This window comes from Alligator mississippiensis, chromosome 14 (genome assembly GCF_030867095.1).
Source record: "Alligator mississippiensis isolate rAllMis1 chromosome 14, rAllMis1, whole genome shotgun sequence".
Lineage (NCBI taxonomy): Eukaryota > Metazoa > Chordata > Crocodylia > Alligatoridae > Alligator > Alligator mississippiensis.
This window is the reverse complement of record NC_081837.1, coordinates 33824447-33840636: the sequence shown is the minus strand read 5'-3', so window position 1 is coordinate 33840636 and position 16190 is coordinate 33824447.

Here is a 16190-nt window from a genome sequence, read left to right as displayed (position 1 = left end):
CAAAAATCCTAGTTATGCCTCTGACTGGAAAGTTTTAAGTGCAGGTTTTCATAGACATTCGGGCTGGAAGGGACCCCGGAGGTTCATCGAGTCCAGCCCTCTGCCCCAGGGGCAGGAAGTCAGCAGGGGTCATAGGATCCCAGCAAGATAAGCAAAGGTTAGAAAGATGCCTGTCTGAAGTGGCTTAAACAGGGTTGATCCTGCCTCGAGCAGTGGGTTGGACTAGCTCTAGAGGACCTCCTGAATCCCCTGGGGCCCTATTTGCCTATGATTCTGTGGGTTTTCACGTGACCAGATCTGTGTTACAGAGTACACGCATCGCAAAGGCACCAGATTGGGTTCTGACCTGCGGGGTCCCTTTCAGGCCTGTTTCTGGGACCATTTGGCTCTTCCTCTGCATCATCTTGTACCTCTCTACCATCAGCTGAGGGCAATAACAAAACTTCTGTTTGCTCCAGAGAAGACAGGATGGGCTGCCCTCACAATGTTTAGCCCTACTTTCCACTGCTGCTGTCAATAACTGGAACATTTCTCATATGACTTAGTTCATTCTGTAGCAACCTTCATTCTCTTCCTGCTCTCACTGTTATAATTTTATTGTTAATAATGCAGTAGGAACCCAAACCGTCTCACTATTTCCTCTCTTTACTTATGTCCCATCTCATTTCATGCTGATCAGCCCCATTATTGCTTTACTGGCCCTTGGGACTGTCAACTGGATGCACTGGGACATGAATACAGATCTTGCATTACAAACTGCTGAAATAGATAGCGATTATCTGACCTGCTAAATCATCCCTGGAATAAATTTGTTCAATGTAACTTTATCTGTTAATTCAATAAAACTCCTTAAGCAAATATGTTTTAAATGAAACTGTTGAAAGATAAACTCTTCCGGTATAGAAAGTTGTTGCACATTTTAAAATCCTCTTGTCATTCCTTGTGACTTCAAAGGATGGAAAGCCAATACAACACGGGGACTGAAGGAATCTGAGAACAGACGTGTATTGTCTGCCCCACCGTGTATGCATGGACCCATGCAGAACAGCTCCAGAGCCCTGGGAGTTACCTATATCATCTAATGCCGAGGACATTACACTTGGAATCAGGAGACTGGATTTCTATTCCTGGCTGTCACTGACCTGCTGGGTGATCTGGGGCAAGTCTCGCTCCCCCCCTTCTGTGACTCAGTTTCCCCATCTGTAAAATCAGACTCTGGATAGTATCTCAGCCTGATTCACCTTCGCCTCAGTGCTTACCTTGACATGTTCAAGCATCTGAAAGTGTTGAGGCACGGACACACAAAGCCCAGACGTATTAAGGATTGATTAAGGCAGCCTGTGCAATGGTATTCTGGCTTTCACCATGGTGTTGCTGCAACAGTGTGGCGAGAAAGGAGATTCTTGTATTTAATTGCTCCCAGGGGAGTGATGTTAGAGTTTACCTTTGGCCTTAGACACTGCTGTGAAGCTGAGGTCAGGGTGCTGGTTCCTGCTGGGTTTTATTTGCCTGAAAGTGTAATTTTGGGCTGTGTGTCCTGATGCAAGGAGACAATTAAAGACTGCCTTCCACAGTGTACTGCACTGGGCCATGAGTATTTAGTTTCTCTGGATAATTTGCAACTCAAAGCTCACAGGAAAATAATTACATTTTCTATAAGACACTGTAACAGCTTAAGCCAATAAGAGGTAATTACATGGTGATTTTCCCATAGTTACGCAGCAATTTGTAGTCTGTTGCCATATATTACGATGACACTGATTGCATCAGAGTTACTGAGAACAGAGAAGCATTTAGACTTCCAGGGTCTGAAGTGACTAGCTGGCTGGAAAGAGTGGAGTTTACAGACTAAGGGGTAGTCCAGGCCCAGGTTGTCAGCTATGGCACTCTGGTGGATTTATGGTTCCCTGTATGAAATGAGTTTGGGGAGATCTCAGAGCAGTGATCATATTCTGAACATCACTACAGGTGGATGACATTTATAGGGAAATGAGTCAGAGATCCTTAAACTGGGGGGCCAGGAGTCCTGACCTCCCTGCTCTTCCCATATTGTTATATACCCCTGGATAGGCAGGGGGTAGAGATATATTGGGGTACATGGAAAGAGGAAGAGATAGGTGTGTATGGGGATGGATAGACAGATCAATAGAAAAAGGAAAGCAGAAGGAGATTGATTGATCTAATTAGAGACCCGTCCCACCTCAGCTGATGGCAGCTAGATAGCTAGCAGGTGAGTGTCTGGCAGCCAGCTCTGTGCTAGCCAGATAGGGAGTCCTGCAGCCTTGTAACACCCCCTCTGTTTGGATCCTCCTAATAACAAGAAACTGTCACAGCTAAATTCACTAATCTTGAGACATTCCCCACTGTGTTTAAAGATAGGGATTCAGAAGCCTGCTGTGCTGATGATAGTTTCTTCCCGTTTCGGTAAGCAAGTAAGATGCCAGGTAAAGCACAGTGAAGGCCCTGTTCAGCCTTCCTTGCATCTTCAGCTAACAGCTCACCCTGGCTATTTAACCCATGGCTGTTTCCCCTGTGCAAGCTGCCTCAAAGCTGCAGTTATTTCTGTGCCAGAGCCCTTTGCACCCATCAGCTTCTTGGGCTAAATCCTCAGTGGGGAAAACTGGTATCACTTTTCTGCATCAGTGCAATGAGAATAATACATCCCAGCCCCCGCTCATTAATGATTAACTGACTGAAGGAAAACCTGAGAGCCTGAACCCTGCTCCCAGCCTGTGGAAAGCTGGTAAAAATGGTGGACATTATTGTCTACCCGGCTGTCGCCCTGTGCTATTTCTACCAGGTCCTTCGGGCCAGCGAAGGTGGCAGGTTGGTCTTGGACTCCAGGGCTTCCCTCAATGTCTTCTGCCTCTTTGCCATTGCACAGCCCATCTGCCTGGCCATAGGAGGCTACCCTGGCATGCTGTCTTACTGCATCACTGCATTACTCTCCTACCTCCTTCTGCCCAGGGTGGAGCAGGGCACAGGCAAGAGGAAGGTGACTGGGAAAGCTGCCTCTCAGGAGGGGAAGATAAAGAAAGCCTAAAAGTGCCCAGCAGCAACTGCAAGGACAGGACCCTCAGCACAGGACAACCTCCTCCCCACTTCTGCATCTTCTGAGCTCTTGAGGAACCTTAATGCAAATGGATTTCCTCTTCCTTCAGTGCACGCTGCAGGGCAATGGCCTGTTTCCTGCTGGGTGTCAGTAGACAGTGCTGCATACACAGGTGTGTTGAAGGAGAAAGATTTGCACCCTGCTAGAGCTGGTACTGACTTTTCATGAACACAGGTGACTGGACTGCATGGGTTAGCTGTTCCGGGGATCTGCGTTGTGCTTATGGCCCTGTGCTCACCCCACCTCCCCTGGGAGTCTAAGATCAACACTGGACTTTGAGCAGGAATGACCCACACTGAGCATGCTTATCTGTCCCTCTTACTGGCTGGTCCATGTAAGAAGTGAGTAAGTCAATGACTGTTTCTAGCTCTGGGATTTAAGCCATGTGTGTGCTAAGCTGCCTGTGCCATCAGGGGTAACTGCCAGCAGAGTGGAGGATTATTTTGCTTGAGAAGAGCTTTGAGTGTCCTGCTCATACTGGGAGTTTTGCAGCAAGGCAGTGACACTTTGTAATGCAGCCGAGACCTTTGGCCTTTAGCTTGGACAACACCAGCTCTGCTTTCCTTGCTGAAGACACAGGGGTTAAACTTTGCCCTTGGCTTAGATGGAGCAGGTGATGAGGGGCATGAGGTTTGGAATACCATGTACTCAGAGGTATGAGTGTGGGGCAAAGCTCCTGGCTTTCGCTCAGTTGTGTCAGGCAAGACAAAATCTGGCCTGGGTTGTTTTGAGATGGTTGGATTACTGCTCTGGGAAAAGTTAGACATGGTACCCTCCTATCCCAGTGAGCTCCCTCCCTGCTTCCCTGTGAGCATGAGAGTTGGGGATGAGGTGCCATAAAAGGACTGAAGTACATGCGAGGGCCTCTCCCCAGCTGGAGAGAGGAGAGGGGCTTTCCTGAGATTTACAGTGGTTCATCTCTTTTTTTAAGATAGGCCTTCTGAAGGTGATTTCCAGGCCTGTCCTTTCTCTACTACATAGCATAGCCCTTTGGTTTTGGTCATTCCTGTACGTTGTCTCCTGGCACCCGTTCCCAGTTGGAGTGTACGACTGTATCTGCATGGCCTCCAGTGGAACTATGCCAGTGTCTACCAGCTATGGACTGAGCTGCACTAGCTAAGAGAATGGACTCCTAAATATTAATCACATTTGTGAATGACCCTATTAAAACCTATATAGGGTCACAGGAAAGTGGGGCTGGAAAGAATCTCACAAGTTTATCTAGTCTAGCCCCCCTGCTCAAGGCAGGCTCATCCTCGACTAACCTGTCCCAGCCAAGTGTCTGTCCATCACTGGAAATTTTCAAGAGCAGGTTGAAGATCCCACCACTTCTCAAGGTGCCTGTTCCAATGCTTGACCACCCTTATACATCAGAGATTAGGAGGAACTTCCTGACTAAATTTCCTCTGCTGCATTTTGAGCCCATTGCTCCCAATCCTGTCCTCTGCAGTCACAGAGGAAAGCCCATCTCCATCCTCTCTATAATCACCCTTCATGTATTTGAAGACTGGTATCAAATCCCACCTTAGCCTTCTTTTCTCCAGACTTAATAACACTACTTCTTTCAGCCCATGTTGTGTGCTTCCTGTGGCTGTGGCCTCTTGTCTCATCCGTGTGCAGTCCCAATCCAATGCAACGCTGATCCTCTGTTTGCACTCCACGTGCTACTGTAATAAAATAAATAATGTTCTGTAATTTGTGCCTGTGCCTGTATCCTTCCCCCTATTAAATATAGGTCATGGTTTTATAGATATGCATCTCCTTCCTCTATGAAGAAATAATCCCTAGGTGCACCTACCTTTTTGTTTGGCCTTAAAAATCATCTGAGCTCTTGCTTCTGTTCCTTTCTAGCTGAAAGCCAGCTGGCAGGGAGCACTCCTCTGGATGTCCCAAAAGATGAATGCCAGTGAAAAGGGAGCCCACAGATAGTCCAGCATCCATTGTATCTTGACATTATTTATATATTATTCATATGAAGCTCTGCAGCATGGAGCTGGGAAATCTCATCTTTTACTCTGCAAGGAAAAGCAATTTGAGGCTCATCATTTAATACATTATTTACTAGCTCAAATGAAACATGCTCAGTCTCTGAGTTTGGAGATCCTGGCAGCTTTCAAAGACTTTTGAGTCTAGATTGCAGCTCTGTGACACTAAAGCCTGTTATGGAAAATGAGGATGACCTCCTCAGCTGGTGTAAATCAGTATAAGCCAGGGAAATCCAAGGAGTTGTTTACAACAGCTTAGAGTCTGGTCCTTAAATCCTGGGTGAAACAGCTGAGGGAAATGCAACTTCCATCCAGAGCATCGATGTGCACCGACACATGAAGAAAGGCCATCTAGATTGAAATAACTGCTCCTGGGGAATTGTTGCACTGGGATGAACTTGACCATCAGCTGCTGTGGGTTGGTAGAGCTCTGGAAGACAATGATGTTGCAACCATTGACACCAGAAGGGAATCTGATCCAGTGAACTTTGTCCCAAGCTATTGCTGATGGGGCTGCTTCATGGAGGATGCATTCTCATAATACCTACTTGTAATCCATGAGCCACATCCCTCTTGTTCTTTCTGGTACAAAACAGGAGTGAGTCACTCTCCCCACTTGCCCCTGTGTAAAATCAGGAGCTACTGCCTTTCCATCAGTGTAATTACATTCTGTACCTCTAGCATGAAATGAGATGTAGAGCCTGTAGTTTGGGATCCTTTGGTTCCAAATGGTGAGCATGTCATGGGGAAGAAGATCTCCCAGCAGCAGGCAGGTGGCTTCCAGGCAGAGAAGGTTCCCAGCGTGATGCGGGCAGTATATGCCAGCAGTGGGGAGTGCAGGTCACAGGAGGAAGGCACCTCTAGGACAGGAGCTGGAAGGACATGGGCCAGGAGACTGCCAGCCAGGCTCTGATAGAGGTTTCAAGTAGTAAAATCAGGAAAAAGTGGACAGTTCTCAGGGAACAAAATGTATAATGCGGCTCTGGACTCTGCTTCTGGCTCTGGAGGCCAGCACATCCACAGTACGGCAGGCAGGCTGAGCAGCTATGCCAGGGGGCAGAGCTAGTTGGCCCAGGTACCCTGCCTTATGAAAACACCTCTGCTGCTTCCAGTTCCAGGGACAGCTTGCAGCTACCTCCCAAACCAGAGGCAGCAGAGCTGCTTTCACATGGCACCAGGCAGCACTGGACTGCCTGCTCACAACCAGCAAACACGACAGAATGATGCCTGCTGACACAAGAGCACTCATGGGGGACATATCAGCCAATATGAGCCCAGCTGTTCAGATTTGGGACAACTGCTGCTTCAGAGACTGGAAACCCTGGGAAAGCCTCAAAGTTCAGGTCTGTGCCAGAACGTTTGGGGCTGTTGGTCACTGTAGAGTTCCCAGCAATGGAAAAGGACTTTGTACAGACAAAACTCCTGTCTTCCTGATAACCTCCCTTTCATCTGCCCATGTCCATCCCACCTGCCCATGGCACTAAGCAGTCACCTGCTGTCTGGTGTGCATGATCGAGTCAAGGGCCATCTCTGTGCTGGGCAATTGCAATGTGGTGTCTCCTCCAGGCCACCCTAACCACTACAACCTTTCTCCTAGGCCTGCATCACATCAGCTCAATTCATCATCAGACAAGAGCTTGTGTCCCTTTCACTCACGTCCCTGGAATAATGGCTTTGCACCGATTTTAGTCCAATTGTGTGGCAGGCTGAGAGTCACTAATAGAGGATAGGTGCTAACAGCAAGAGTTTCCATTAGCAGCTGGATGGAGTTCAGGCACGAAAAATAAATGAGCCATCAGGCACCTATGGGCCAATTCCCTTCTCCCAGGATCACAGCTGTTGTTTGGCCAAAGTTGCCAGGACTGGGTGGCATTGAATAGTATTTGCTGGGATAGGTGGACTGCTAGCCACGAAATGAGAGAAGGCAGGCACTAGGCAGCAACAAAGTAGAGGGGAGAGAGCCTGCCCCCTGCTTTCCCATCTCTACTTCATTAGTACCCTTTGAGAATCCCCTTTTATCCCAATGATGGCGGCAGGGCACTGGGCAGAGGTCCCCTTCTTTGCTCTGAGATGCAGGGATTGCTTCCCCTCAATTCTGATGCAGTTACAAGAGGTAGTAAGGATTGAGCATGCAAGTTTAGCTCTCAAAGTGTCGTTCATATTTGTGTGACCCCATACCCCTTCTCACTGATACTTGAGAGTGGCCAGGAGATGCCCCTGAACACTTCGAAGGCCATTTCATCCAGTCACCGTCAGTATTACCCTGCCATTTTCACCAGGGCTGTTCCCTGCAGGTCCACAGAGCATAGGTTGTCTCCCCCTCCCAGGAAGTCTCAGGAAAAACCTCATGGTGAGAGTGCAGCATGTGGCTAGGGGAGCTGTAGACTCAGTGGAGGTTTTCAAGAAGAGGCTGAAAGAGCAATCGTCTGGGGGCAGTACAAGAGCTGCGAATCCTACATCTGTGCAGGGGGTTGGACTGGCTGAGCCTCAAGGTCCCTTCCAATCCTATGATTCACATGGGGGTGTGCCCATCTCATCAGCACATCCTAAGCTTCACAACATGTTCTGCCCAAGTAACCTATTGCACACAGACTCCAACTCCCAACCAGATGTGGCATTTAAAGCCCTTTGCTTGAGTTTTCCCTATTATTTAATTGAACTGATGCCTAAAATAACTTGTAAAATTACTCCAGCTAATGGCTGTTCTGTTTACCAAAGGCCTGTATTTTCCTCAGTCTTTGTTTCTAGAGATCATTAACTTGTTGCAGGTCTTTGATGAGGAGGAGGGGAACTGCTTGGGGTGGTACAAGGGGTTGGAACTGGGAGTATTGGGATGAATTGAGAACAAGAAAATTCAGCCTGAATGTCAACTAGATCCTGCTACTAGGACTTTCAGCCTGAGAACAGAGGAATTGTCTCCACAGGGGGAGGAATAAGACCCCTTTCATCTGTTCAGGTAGAAATGAACTGGAAAATAGGGAACAACCCTGCTACAATTGAGTGCAGCCAAGCTCCTTCTAACTCTCTTTTGCATTAAAGAAACTGGCAACCTTTGACATGCCTAAGCTAGAGTTATCAATTGATCTGGTCTAGGTGCAAGGGCGAGTCAGCAGACTCTCTCTGCCCCTTCACCCAGAGCCTTAGCCTGCTCCCAAAATGAGATCACAGAACAATAGAAAATGAGGGTTGGAAGGGATCTCAGGTCACATGTAGTCCAACCCCATGCTCAAAGCAGGACCAGCCCCAACTAAATCATCCTAGCCAAGGCTTTGTCTAGCTGGGTTTTGAAAACCTCCAAGGACGGAGCTTCCACCACCTCTCTGGGTAATCTGTTCCACTGCTTTACTACTCTTCTAGTGAAAAAAGTCTTTCTAATATCCAACCTAAACTTCCCTTGCTGCAACTTGAGACCATTGTTCCTTGTTCTGCCATCTGCCACCTCTGAGAACAGTCCAGCTCCATCCTTTTTGGAACCGCCCAACTGAAGGCTGCTATTAAGTCTCCTCTCAGTCTCCTCTACTCTCTAGACTGAATAAGTCCAGTTCCCTCAGTCTTTCCTCATAAGTCATGTGCCCCAGCCCCTGAAGCATTTTTGTTGCCCTCCTCTGGACTCTCTCCAGTTTGTCCACATCCTTTCTGTGCCCAAAACTGGACACAGTACTCCAGATGTGGCCTCACCAGTGCTGAATAGAGAGGCATAATCACTTCCCTTGATCTGCTGGCAACACTCCTACCAATGTAGCCCAGGATGCCATTAGTCTTCTTGGCAACAAGGGCACACTGCTGGTTCATATTCAGTTTATTGTCCACTGTAACCCCCAGGTCCTTTTCTGCAGAGCTGCTGCCCAGCCAGTCAGCCCCCGGCCTGTACTGGTGCATGGGATTGTTCTGTCCTAAGTGTAGGACTTTGCACTTGCCCTTGTTAAACCTCATGAAATTCCTTTTGGCCCAATCCTCCAATTTGTCTAGGTTTCTCCGAATCCTAACCCTATCCTCCAGCTTATCTACTACTCCCTCCAGCTTAGTGTCATCTGCAAATTTGCTGAGGGTGCACTCTCTGCCATCTTTCAAGTCATTGATGAAGATAATTGAGCAAAACCAGCCCCAGGGCTGACCCCTGGGGGACTCCACTTGATACCGGCTGCCAACTAAACATCAAGCCATTGATTACTGCTCTCTGAGTCTGATGCTTTAGCCAGTTTTCTTTCCACCTTACAGTCCATCCATCCAGCCTGTACTTCCTTAGCTTGCCTGCGAGAATGCTGTGGGAAACTGCATCAAAAGCTTTGCTAAAATCAAGGTATACCAACCACATCCACTGGTTTCTCCGCATCCATAAAGCCAGTTCTCTCATCACAGAAGACAATCAGGTTGGTCAGGAATGACTTGCCCTTGGTGAATCCAAACTGACTGTTCCTAATCTTCTCCTCCAAGTGCTTAGAAATGGATTCCTTGAGGATCTGCTCCATGATTTTTCCAGAGACTGAGGTGAACCTGACTGGTCTGTAGTTCCCTGGATCCTCCTTTTTCCCTTTCTTAAATATGGGCACCGTATTTGCCCTTTTCCAATCATCCGGGACCTCTCCTGATCACCAGGAGTTTTCAAAGATGATAGCCAGTGGCTCTGCAATCTCATCAGCCAACTCCCTCAGCACCCTCAGGTGCATCCCATCTGGCCCCGTGGACTTGTACATGTCCGGCTTTTCTAAGCAGTCCCATACCTGTTCTTTCACCACTGAGGGCTGCTCCCCTCCCCAAACTGTGCTACCCGGTGCAGTAGTCTGGGAGCTGACCTTGCCTGTGAAGACTGAGGCAAAAAAGCATTGAGCACTTCAGTCTTTCCTGCATCCTCTGTCACAAGGTTGCCTCCCCCATTCAGTAAGGGACCCACACTTTCCTTGATCCTCCGCTTGCTACCGACATACTTGTAGAAACCCTTCTTGTTACCCTTCACATCCCTTGCTAGCTGCATTTCCAATTGTGCTTTGGCCTTCCTGACTTCATTCTTGCATGCCCAAACAATGCTCTTATACTCCTCCCTAGTTATTTGTCCATGTTTCCACTTCTTATAAGCTTCCTTTTTGTGATTTAGCTTACTAAAAAGTTATCTGTAAGCCAAGCTGGTCTTCTGCCACACTTGCTAGTCTTCCTGCACATCAGGATGGTTTGTTCCTGCACTCTCAATAAGACTTCTTCAAAGTACAGCCAGCTCTCCTGGACTCCTCTCCCCCTCAGACTGGCTTCCCAGGGGATCCTGTCTATGAATTCCCTGAGTGAATTTCAGTCTGCTTTTCTGAAGTCCAGGGTCTTTACCCAGTTGCTCTCCATCCTTCCTTTCCTCAGGATCCTGAACTCAATCATCTCATGGCCACTGCTGCCCAAGTTGCCATCCACTACTACATGCCTCACCAATTCCTCCTGTTTGTGAGCAGCAGATCAAGAAGAGCATGGCCCCTAGTCGGCTGCTCCAGCACTTGCACCAGGAAGTTGTCCCCAACACTCTCCAAAAACTTCCTGGATTGCCTGTGCACTGCTGTATTGCCCTCCCAGCAGATGTCAGGGGGACTGAAGTCCCCTGTGAGAACCAGGGCTGGTGATCAGGAAACTTTTACTAGCTTCCTCCTGGTCGGGTGGTCTATAGCTGACCCCCACCACATCACCCTTGTTGCTCTCCCCTCTGACCCTAACACAGAGACACTCAATAGGCCTGTCTCCAGCTTCATACTGGAGATCTGAGCAATCATATGGCTCTTTTATATAAAAAGTACAACTCCTCCTCTTCTCCCCTGCCTGTCCCTTTTGAACAGTTTGTACCCACCCATGACAGCGCTCCACTCATGCAAGTATCCCACCAAGTCTCTGTTATTCCAATCACATCATAGTTCCTCAACTGTGCAAGGACTTCCAGTTCTTCCTGCTTATTTCCCAGGCTCTGTGCATTTGTGTACAAATACCTGAGATAACTAATTGATTGCCCTGATTTCTCAGGAAGTATGAGAGTACCTCTCTTGTGGCCCCCTCCTGCTTCCTCTTCCTCCAAGTCTCCTGCTTCCCCACTTACCTCGGGGCATTGGTCTCCATCCCCCAGTGAACCTAGTTTAAAGCTCTCCTCACTGGATTAGTAGGCCTGTCCATGAAGATGCTCTTCCCTCTCGTCATCAGACATGCTCCCCAACCCTGCAGCTGATATTCTTGATCCTCAGTAGCTGCTCAAGGAAGTTATTAAGATCCATGGCTCCCTTGTTGGCCTATTCTGCAGACTACACTGAAATTACAGATCCTGGGAGTACATCCCAGGACTTCCAGGCCCTGAGTCCTAGCTCTGATGCAGGAACCCACTTGAACAATCTCAGAGTTTTCAGACTCACATCTGTCCCAGATCTTGTCTATGCTACCAAGTTTTTCTGGCATTGCTATATCACCTAGTGCCATGAAAAGACCACATGCACCTCCAGTTGACAGCTGTGCCAGCAAAACCCCAGGTATGGAAGACAGCCACTTCTGCCAGCTCACATTGTGGCATTCAGGAAGGTAATGTAGCTAAATTGGCAGAAAAAAACAAACAAAGAAAAAAAGCCTCTCCTGCTGGCATGCAGTACACACCACAGAGACTCTACCAACAGAGTTATTATAATGACAGGGGCCGCATAATGTAGCCAAGCCCCCAGGACTTTCAAACTCCCAGGTCCACAACAGAAACCCTATCATACCCAGCTGTCCCCAAGCCATGAAGTGTTGGAGACTGAGCTCTGGATGGCGTGCCCAGCAGATCCATCCCAGAACAGCAGATCCAAGAGTGCTGCTAGGTAGATTGCTCCATGGACAGCTGGTACTTTGTGGGTTTGCCCTGGAGCCACAGACCCTGAGAGGAATCCCTCAGCACATTGTCTTGAATCCAACAAAAATGTGCTGAACCTGCCAGGTTTCAGATAAACCATAACTCAGCAAATGGGCATTTTCCAACAAAAGTTTGTTTTGTCTGAAAAATGCTAGCCAGTTCTAGGTAAAACTGCAGTTCCAGCCTACCAAAGTTTGAACATCTGGGCTGATGCTTTCATAGAATCATAGAAAATGAGGGTTGGAAGGGACCTCAGGAGGTCACATCTAGTCCAACCCCCTTTCCTCCTAAAACACATTAGACCACTACTTTGGAGTCATGGCCAGACTTGTACACAGGGGCTTGTAATCCAAGCTTTGAAAGTCTCTTCCCAGCCACAACTGGACACACAAACTCCTTGTCCTGTATTGCTGTATGTTATCCAAACAGCTGCCCTGGAGGCAGCTGCATTTCATAAGTGGGTGAAGTCATTTCTGTATTTAGTTTGCACATTATGCAGAGCAATATTGGCTCTTTTGGGATAAAAGGAGCTACATAAAAGTAGCTTTTATAATATAAACTGCTCTGTGTGTGTCCTTTCACACCATCTGATGAAATTAGCTTGAGCTTACTATAGGTTACAATAGATCCTGGATTCAGCCATTTTGGCAGCCATTACAGTACAGTGTCTCCATGCTTCTATTCCAGCAAAGAAAGGGGGAGGGGAGGAAGAGAGAGAGAGAGAGAGAGAGAGAGAGAGAAATATCAGCTTCCCTGCTTAAGACACTCCAGTTTTGTGAGCTCCAATAGCTGCTCATGGGATTTTTTTTTTTCTGGGGGGTGGAAAGAAGAGTGTGTGAAGTGGGCCTGTACGAGTCGACAGCGATCTGATCCGGCTTCGGATCTGGCCACTTCAGATGGCCACGATCCTATCTGGAGATCTGGACCTGGTTTCTGCCTCGATCCAGCCAAAGCTTTGGAGCCGCCTCGGAGATCCAGCCATAGGGTATAATGGGGGAATCAATTAAACATTTATAACTTTGTTGGGTTTTGTCCGTTTTGAATGAAACTCGCAGGGATGGTAGCCTCTGCTGAGGGAATAGAGCCTGCTAAGTTTCAAGAAGATCGGTGCAGGGGTTTGGGGGGCACTGTACCCCAAATTCTTGAAAGCCAAACTCATTTCACAGCTGTGTGTCACACCACAGGGGGGTGAAAACTGCAGGGCTGGTGGCCCCTGGTGAGGCCACAAAGCCTGCCAAGTTTCAAGAAGATCGGTGCAGGGGTTTGGGGGGAATTGCCCCTCAAGATGCGGACAAGCAAAACACATGCCATGGGTGACACAGCGTGTGTTCAGGCGCAGGTGACAGCTGCAGGGATGGTGGCCCCTGCTGTGACGCCTGCCAGCTGTGGAGGAGATCGGTGCAGGGGGGTTCTGGGGCCCGGCACCCCTAGCTGCTGACGGACGAAACTGGTGCCATGGGTGCTTGTGGGACTGTGTCTGTGTCTGTCCTGGGGCAGTTGATCATCTGTATTGATTCTTTCCTCTCCTTAGCCTGGTTTTGTAGGTGCTAATTGATGGCAATTAACTGGCTACGTTAGCTAGGTCCTTTGTATTGAGCTGGTCTCTGAGATCATGATTGATTGGTGACTGGTAACACAGTAGCTTAGCAGCCAGGCCTGCAGTAGTGTCTCCCAGGCCCCAAGACAGACACAGTCAGACCCACAGGCACCCATGGTACCAGTTTTGTCCGTCAGCAACTAGGGGTGCAGGGCCCCAGGACCCCCCTGCACCAATCTCTTCCACAGCTGGCAGGTGAGGGGCCACCATCCCTGCAGCTGTCACCCCGCTGCGCCTGAACACACGCAGTGTCACCTATGGCACGAGTTTTGCTTGTCCACAGCTTGAGGGGCAGTTCCCCCCAAACCCCTGCACCGAATTTCTTAAACTTGGCAGGCTTCACGCTCTCTGCGGAGTCTACCTCCCCTGAAAATTTCATGCAAATTGGACAAAAAACAACAAAGTTACAGATATGTCATTGTTTCCCCATTATATCCTACGGCCGGATCTCCGAGGCGGCTCCGAAGCACTTTGGGAAGCCGAACAAGGCAGCGCTTCGACCCGGACGTGCTGCTTCAGACCCCAAAGCATCCGAAGCTTCTCCGGATCCAAAGCTCTGTCCGAAGCCTCGCACAGCCCTAGTGTGTAGTATGCGAGTAAATATGGTATGTGCTTAAACTGATATACAATCAATAAATCCATAAACTTAATCCATAATCCACAAGATTACACTTAAATGATAAGCAGTAGCCTAGAAAAGCAGAATAAGAATTGGTTTTAAGGCCACTAATATTAGGCCAGATCAAGTATTAATAACCGCTTTTTGGAAACTACTTAGACGTAACAACTGATACTTAGCCTTTTGATAAGAATTTAATTGTATGCACTGAGCTAGAATCCTATTAAAAGAATAATGTGATTTTGTTAACTGAATATGGTAGAGCCAAAATGTATGTCATGAATAGAAAAAGAAATGCAAGAAGGAAATTAAAAGGTACCCTGGGAGCATGAATCTAGGAACACAGTCCACCACTAAAACCACCTGTTGTCAACCTTGCCCACTTTAAAAGGGGTTATGCTAAACTGCAGAAGTGTGGCCAGAGCAGAGGGCCCCAATGGCTGTTTCAGAGTAAACCTTTGCAAATGTTACAACTAGCCTAGTCAGCCAAAGTAAAAGAAACAGCGTAAAAGAACAGGTGGCAAGCAGCATTCCCAGAGGGAGCAGGAAAGAGATAAAAGTCCTCTCTCCCAAAATTAAAATTCACAAGGACATAGCCCATAGCTAACTGGCATCTGCAAAGCCATAGAAAAACCAATTCAATCCAGTTCCAAAAGTCTTACTATAGCAAAGAAATGTGAACAAAACTAAATCAGAGGATGCTCATTCAGATAAACTAGATATAAATATCGGGTGTAAACAGGAGGATTTTTGGAGACATCAGCAAATTCAAGATGCCCACCTTCCCCACACTCCTGCAACTCCCCTGCCGGTATAGATAAAGATCTTTATTGTGCTGTTGCAATTAGTTAGATAGGCACTGAGAAAAGAGCTAATCCTTGTTTTTTGGGATGTAATCCATAGAAGGTTGGGTTATCGATCCATCTCTTGCATCCCACTTGGGTGGTAGTAACAACAAACCTACCTGCTAAAAGGGAAATGGAGGATCACGGAAGTATAACTGTATCTTGACTTGGTGTAATCAAATCTGGTGTAATCAAACTGTATCTTGATTTGGTGTAATAGGCTTAATCGTCAAAAGAATTGTAACCATCCCGTAATTCTGTGTCCAAGCTTGCAAAAGAGGTCCTAAACATAGACAGGCTGCAGCCTTGTCTCTCTAAAGACTGAATAGGCCCAGGTTTTTAGTAACACCTTCACCTCAGTGCTAGTAGGCCCACCGAGAAAATCTCCTGCATTATTTGGGCACCAGGCTGGAGTTGTGAAAGCCCCTGAAGCCATGGGCTTTGTCCAACCAGCTTGTGGTGACCAACGCACTCCCACTAGTCACTGCTCACATCCCTGAGCCATTCAGAAGAGCCAGCACACAGTCTGCAGGTGGTCTTGCACCAGGCTGGCCTCCACGGTATTCTGTATGGCATCATCCTTGTCAGGTACATAGGCATGGGAGATGCAAACCAGGCAGCTCATCTTTACCAGGTGCCTTTCCAGGGCCTGTCATGTCAACTCATGCAAGCATGCCACCCCATACCCACTAGCACATGAGCTAGGAGAGGATGCTGAGCAAGCATAGGTAGGTTTAAGACTCTTATTCAAGTGGTAAAGCATGGTCAGCACTTCCCAACATCACTTGAACATGAACAGCAGGGTGAGGAGTGAATAGGGGTCTATTCTGGGCTCCTCAGGTTCACAGCATCATCTCAGGAGGGCTCATTAGCTAAAGCTACCAGGCCCTCAGTTGGCAGCTCACTCCTAACACAAGCTCTGCAGGGAGGGAGGTTGTGTGCCTCTCCACCCATCCATTTAGGTGGATAGTCAATGAGCACTCTCCTGTCCTCAGAAACCTCCAGCAACTGGGGCCTGCAAGGCTTGTTAGGATGTATGCTCATGCTCTCCAGCCCTCTGGCTTCAGAGCATCACCATAGCATGCTCTTGTCACCATTTCAAAGTGCTCCAGGAGGGAGGACCTGTACACGTGCATGATGCTGAAGTGCTCCACATCTGAAGCACGTAATTGGAATGGGGTTTGGAAAGTATTG